Source organism: Patiria miniata, unplaced genomic scaffold (assembly GCF_015706575.1).
Source record: "Patiria miniata isolate m_02_andy unplaced genomic scaffold, ASM1570657v1 HiC_scaffold_7, whole genome shotgun sequence".
Lineage (NCBI taxonomy): Eukaryota > Metazoa > Echinodermata > Asteroidea > Valvatida > Asterinidae > Patiria > Patiria miniata.
In genome coordinates this window covers 45406180-45412862 of record NW_024037074.1, presented here as the reverse complement: position 1 = coordinate 45412862, position 6683 = coordinate 45406180, and positions in this window count along the sequence as shown.

Here is a 6683-nt window from a genome sequence, read left to right as displayed (position 1 = left end):
ATTGTTTTCGCCACATCTCAAAAAAAAATGTTAATGCAATGACTACTTGCCATAATCGCAGTTTTGTTCATCGCTTGCGTCGTTGTCGCCACACTGCCTTATGGCATCACAAAGCAGGTACCTCTTGATGCACACTGGTCGATCCGCACAGGCAAAATCGTCCTGAAGGCAAGGCGCTAGGAGTGTCATAACAAATCAAATGAAACAAACAAGCAAGCAGATAGCCAAACAATAATACATAACACTCTCAACGGGACTCGGGCCACTTCTCGATTCGCAATGACGCGAACAAAATGTTCAGTTTGAAAGCAGCTAAAGGGATGGTATGCACAAAATGGTTGTTAAAAACGTGCACCCGTAATAACCGTAATTCAACTATTTAAATACCGTCCAAAGGCATATTTCTACAATACCATTTACATGAAAAATGGCAAACTGTCGTGGCAATTAGGGGAACCAAGTTCCTGTCGGTCCTAAAAAAAATAATTACAAAACTGAATGAAAAAGAAAAAAAAGGGAAAGGATTGCCGATCTGTGTGTTCTGTCAATTTAAATCTAAATAAAAACTTGGAGAAATTAGTTGCGAAAACTTATATTATCTCTACGGAGGCTGTAATGAAATCTCTTCTTTTTTTGTATGTTTGTAATTCCAGGATAAAAAAAACTTACACAAGTTTGGAAGTTTAAAGAGATAGTTAACAAGAAATTAAACAGAAAGTAAAAAGGTTCCATCTTGACATTGACCCAGGAAAAAAAAGTACAGAATTTAGCTGGTGTGTGGTTCACGAGCACTTAAAATTCCCAACGGAATAAACGCTGCAGTATATTACCGGCCTGAAACATCCAATGTTTGCATTATTGTCGGTCTGGCTTTCGAGATGTGCTCTTAACCATGACCGCTGTTTGTTTTCCATCAGCAAAATACATGTATTGAGTGATGAATACAGAAAGGCAGGAAGTATAATGGCTTCAAGGTGAAGCAAATTACGTGCCATTGCTTATATACTTGACAAGAGCGTGTCTTCGGGAGCCTGAATGATTCAGCTAGATATTGAAAAGACTTTAAAATCCATTTGGAGATATAAAAGCCATTTTAATTTGTGCTAATAGAGATGAAGTGCATATTATGTTCGGTATGTGCTGATTGAAGGGAGCATATGATCTTTTAGGAGCTTGAACGATTCAACTCAATATTGTAAAGACTCGAAATTCCTTTCGGCGATATAAAAGCCATTTGAAAATGTGCTAACAGAGACGAAGTGCATAAATGGTAGGTATGTGGTGATCGTACAGAAGCAAATGGATTTAGCAAACTAGGCTTGGCCACTCAAAAGTTTTCGATTGCGACTAATAACGTAAATCCGTGTCAGCGAGTGTGGTGATAGGATATGCCAAACATGCCCGGCCGTGGAATTCGAAAAGCGGGGGGGGGGGGGGGGGGGGGGGGAGCATCTTACGACACCAATTTATTATTATTCAGCCATACATTAACATTTCCCGAAAATCGAGTTCCTGTATGGCGCTTACATGGAGTTTCATGAGCCTAGACACACAACCATTCCGTGTATATAGGGAAGGCCAGTATAAAATGTATTTGTATTCCCATCCATCCGGTATTGTCTAATGAGCTGTGACTGTGCCACAGTGCGGAAAAGCCTGACAATGCATTGCAGACGTTTCTCGAATAAGAAAAACAACACGCAAGCCATCAACTCCTGCTTTCCAAAATGGGTAGAATCGTAATTTTTGTGGTTTTAGCCCCCCCCCCTTACAATATTTTTTTGTCTAACTCAACAACTACTGAGCACCTCTCGCCCAAATAACGACTAATCAGTACAGAAATTCCTTAGCAATCCAGCCATACTCTTTATTGTATTTCACACTCACCTTACACGTATACAAAAGTGCAACTTTTTCCGGTACCATTTGTCATAAATTTAATAATTGTTTACACAATTATCACTGTTTCAGGCCAAACGAAGAGTAGAGCTGGATTGCTGATCAGGTGTAATTTGAGCAAGATGTGCCCAGTAGATTTTGAGTGAGACAAAAAGTATTAATTTGGTTGAGTGAATTTAGCCTCAATCGGATCTCGAGAAGTAAGGTCAAATCTGTACTGGCATGATTTGATAATAAACAATATTTCTTCAGAAAGATACTTCTCGAGCCTCATTGATTTCAGCACAATGCAAAAGCCTCATTTAAGTTATTCCTGTTAATAAGGGAATAGAAATATAAAATTCTGACTCCCTGGTAGTGTTGCGCATGCCTACGTGAGGATTGTGAACGTTCAACCAATGAAACGATAAGAGGCACTGGATTTTTAGGAGTCCACATTTTATTGTGACACTGGAAAAGTGTTTAAGACCAGCTAGCCATGTTTTTATCATCCGTTTAAGACCGGCCACGTGACGGGCTCTCGACCAATAGGAATGCGTAAACTGGCTTAGGTATTTATGAATTGTGGTTAATGAGTAAATGATTCCTTAAAAATGTGGCAGACGTGTAAAGTTAATTTCGAAATGAATGATGCCAGAGTGTGTAATTTCACGGCTGTAGAACAATTAATCAAGAAGCTACGTGGGTCTGTCGCCTATGTGTCATGGGTTGGGTCGCGGAGCCGCGTCTCACATCTTCACACGGTATAGTGATGAAATACCGCAGATAATTGCACGCAATCCATCCATCAGCTTAGTCAAAGGAAATAAGCGGAAGATTGACAAAACGGAGTGTACATGTATATCTTTGCCGTAGGCAGCAAAGCCATTTTAATTAAGGTTCGATAATGGCCAGGTATTATAGGCAACGGTCGACTTGACAGTGAGAGCATGATACCGATGCTGGATAAAAAAAAAACGAAACCGAGATATTATTGCTGATTGGAACAGAAGTAGGGCACATGTGAATCAAAAGGAGATATCTTCTGTTAAGGTTGAATCTCCTCTTCAAAATGACACCCTGATCATGTCCTTACATTCACGGTTGACTGAGTAGTGACCAATTTTATGAAGATATTTAGAGAATTGCGCCAACACTATTAAATTGTGGTTTTGTGGTGTCATTTGTCACAGAGTGAAAGGCTATGGTTGCCAATCAAGGCAGGTGGGGAAAAAATTTCATTACGAAAAGTGGCGCAATTCTCTAAATAGACCCTTTCATAAAATTGATCGCTGCTCAGTCAACCGTGAATGTAAGGACATGACCAGGGTGTCATTTAAAGAGGAGATTCAACCTTAACAGAAGATATCTCCCTTTTATTAACATGTGCCCTACTTCTGTTCCAATGTCGATGCAGTCAGAAAGCAGTTTGCAGCAGCTGTGTTCATTTTCATTAAAAATCCAGTGAAGATAGATTGTTCCCTTATTACTCGATTTCACAAAAGTCGCAGTAAGTCATGCAGGACATGACATGCCCTCTGAATAAACCCTAAATGCTCAGAAGGGGAAAAAGTGATGAGATATTGCGTGTTTATGAATCCAGGCTAATAAATGAAACTGTATATTGACTTAGGCAGTAATCGGTTGAAAGTGTACACAGCCTTGAAAAGTGAAGGAGGCGCCTGCTGTCGCTTCTGGATCGCTTGGCAAGTTTAGACAGTCCACCGGGAATAAAAACTCAAGAGCGTTGAGTGTGAGTCTATAGGCGCGGGATGTCAGTAGAAATTATGGACATCTTTTATCCATCAACTGTATTAGGTATTATCATATAAAATGAGTGATTGCACTTAATGTGCTTTCTCGGTGATGAATGAGGTTGAGCGTATATAGTGATGGGTGATGGTAAAACAATAATTGTGATCGATGGTTCGAATGCCTATAATGCATGATTTCATTTCAATGAAAAAAAATCTCGATCGGATCTCGGAAGCTGCGGGCCAACGAATTCGTGTTCACCTTATTTTGACCTTTGACCCCATGTTTGTGCTGGGCTACTGATACTTTTGACACAGTTTGGTTGGTTGAAATCGGCCAGAATAATGTAGGAGCAACAGACAATGTCGGTTACACCTCTATATTCCGACACCCCCCCCCCCCCTATGTTCCAACAACACTATGTTCCGACTGCACAAATTCCTAACCCAACCCTAACCCTAACCGGGAATAACACAATCTTATGTGCGGGTTGTCGGAACATAGGGGTGTCGGAACATAGAGCAGTCACCGACAATGTCAGCATGTCTTACTAACTAACTAACTAACTAACTAACTAACTAACGAACTAACTAACTAACGAACGAACTAACTGACGTACGGACTAACAGAGAGACATTGTTGAGCTGCTGCTCGCAGCCAAAAACCGAAACATGATTGACAACCTATATAATGGAAAATGAAAAATATAGGTAAACGTATCGATTGTTTCAGCTTACCATAATACGGCAAAGAGGTAGCTTGATCCACCACCAGCATCTGTCTGTGTTTGGACTGCTCGATGGCGGAATGGCGGAGCTTGTTGGTGTTGCACACTGTGACCGACGGGAACTCGAGATGAGGTTGCGTGACGATTTTTACCTGTCGATTCACCACAAAATACGAGCTTTGTCGTGGTTTGTAATTGCTGAATAAATACCGTTACTCTGTGTTATCCAAAGTAAATTGCAGATTTCTATTGCCACTTTACATGCCAATAATCTTATGTAAACAGGGTGAGTCAAAAAAAAGCGAAACCCAAAAGTCGGGACTATTGTTTTAGTGCAGTTCTACATCCAGTACTTTCAAAATCTAGGATATGAAAGTCCACTTCCTAAGCAATCTTTTAGTACAAGAATCATTCAAATCACTTGTGTACTTTTCAAGTTACGGAATTTTAAACACAACCACCGTTTAAAAGTTCTGTCCGCGCATCACAAAAACAGGTGCGCGCTCTTTTAGCAAAACGAAAACAATTCACACACATCGATCCCTATGTGATTCTAACACCTCCCAAACTCACATTTAATCCTATACGTTTAATGGCTTCTATACATCCGGTCTGCATCCATGGCCATACTAAGCATTTCACTGGTTTTATTACCATTTTGTGCTAGAATTATGCTTACCTCCACGTTGACTGGGTAACTTAGAAACTTAAAGACAAGGAGGGTGCCTTGGTAAAACGTCACAGCGACCCCGATCAGGAAGAGGAACGTCCACAACAGGCGCCCGAGGGAGGTCTTGGCGCGAAAAATGTTGGGGAAGCCATGTGCTGTCGTCTCGTCCAGAGCAAATGTCTTGACCGTTGAACAGAGTGTTTTTCCACTTTTCTTTTGAGGGTCCGTGGGCTTGTAGTTTTCTCCGTAGGCATCCGAATGGTCGGCTGCGAGCGGTTTCAGGTGCATTTTGTCTTATGTGGTTTTACCTGAAACAAGACGAATTGGGGAAAATAAATTATCAACGTGAAGAGCACACAGGGTTTGCGTGTAGGAGCGGGGATAGGTCGCTGGGGAATGGCCATCTAGAGTGGAACTGGGCATGGCCTGCAGGGTCTAGGGCAGCTATAACGCAGGGCAGGATTTAGGGCAGGGTACAAGACAGTGTGAGGTTCAGGGCAAGGGTGTGGTATTGGGCGAGGTATAAGGCAGGTTAGGACAGAGTATACAAATGCAGGCTGTACGGCATGAGCAGTGGCGTCACCAGACTTTTCAGTCTGGGGGGGGGGGGCACAGGGGGGGGGCACCAGCATTTGATGGGGGGGCACTTAGGTGGATACGGATCGCCGTCCTGGGGGAGGGGTCTAAGGGGAGGGGGTGCCCCCCTCCCCTTTGAAAAAATTTTCGCATACGGAGGATGGGCTAGATGCAAAATGGTGCCACATTTGATGCTAAATTCGATCTGAAGATATCTCAAGAAATTGCTATTTTTGAGGTAATGATTTTAACAACGCGCAGAATTTTGCAGAGGATAGGGGGGCACCAACATTTGATGGGGGGGGCACTTGGGGGGGCACTAGGTTTTCCGGGGGGGGCACGTGCCCCCCCCCCTTGCCCCCCCCCCCCCCCCCCCCCCCCCCCTTGGCGACGCCACTGGGCATGAGGGCACGCATGGTGTACAATAAAACAGTATAGGCTGTGGTATATGGGAGTGCATACCTATATATGTTCCCCAATACCTATGTTCCCCAATACCTATGTTCCTCCACCTAACCCTAACCCTAACCCTAAGGATTTGGTGGAACATAGGTATTGGGAAAATTAGGGTACAGCCCGTGTATATGGCTGGTTAGAAGGCAGTGTATAAAGGCAGGCCGTAGGGCATATGGCCTGTGTATAATGTATGTATATGGTGTGGGGCAGGACGTGATATAGCGCAGGATAATCCCAAGGCGTGGCAAGGGGCCCTAGGGCATGGGTGTACGGCAGATTGGTTAAAGGACTGAGTATAAGGCCTGGTCGGGTATATAGGTAAAGGTATCCCATAGCCATTACTGGCCGTAGAGCAGTGGGATGTTAGAGGTCCACTGTTTCAAATGGCGCAGCAAATGAGTGGCGCGCGGTGCCCATCTCCTCTCCTCTCGCCGTCTTACCTTCCCTGGACTAATCAGGTACCCGTTTCTTTTTCACAATTGGATCGTCAGAGAGAGTTTTCCAGTTTTAGCCCCACGCTGCGTTCGGCTGCGAGGCCTCTTCTTGGTAGGGTAAAGGATAATGGTAAATCCTGGTATGAGGAGGTGTAGCCTACATTTTTGGTAGGTATATGGGGCAGGA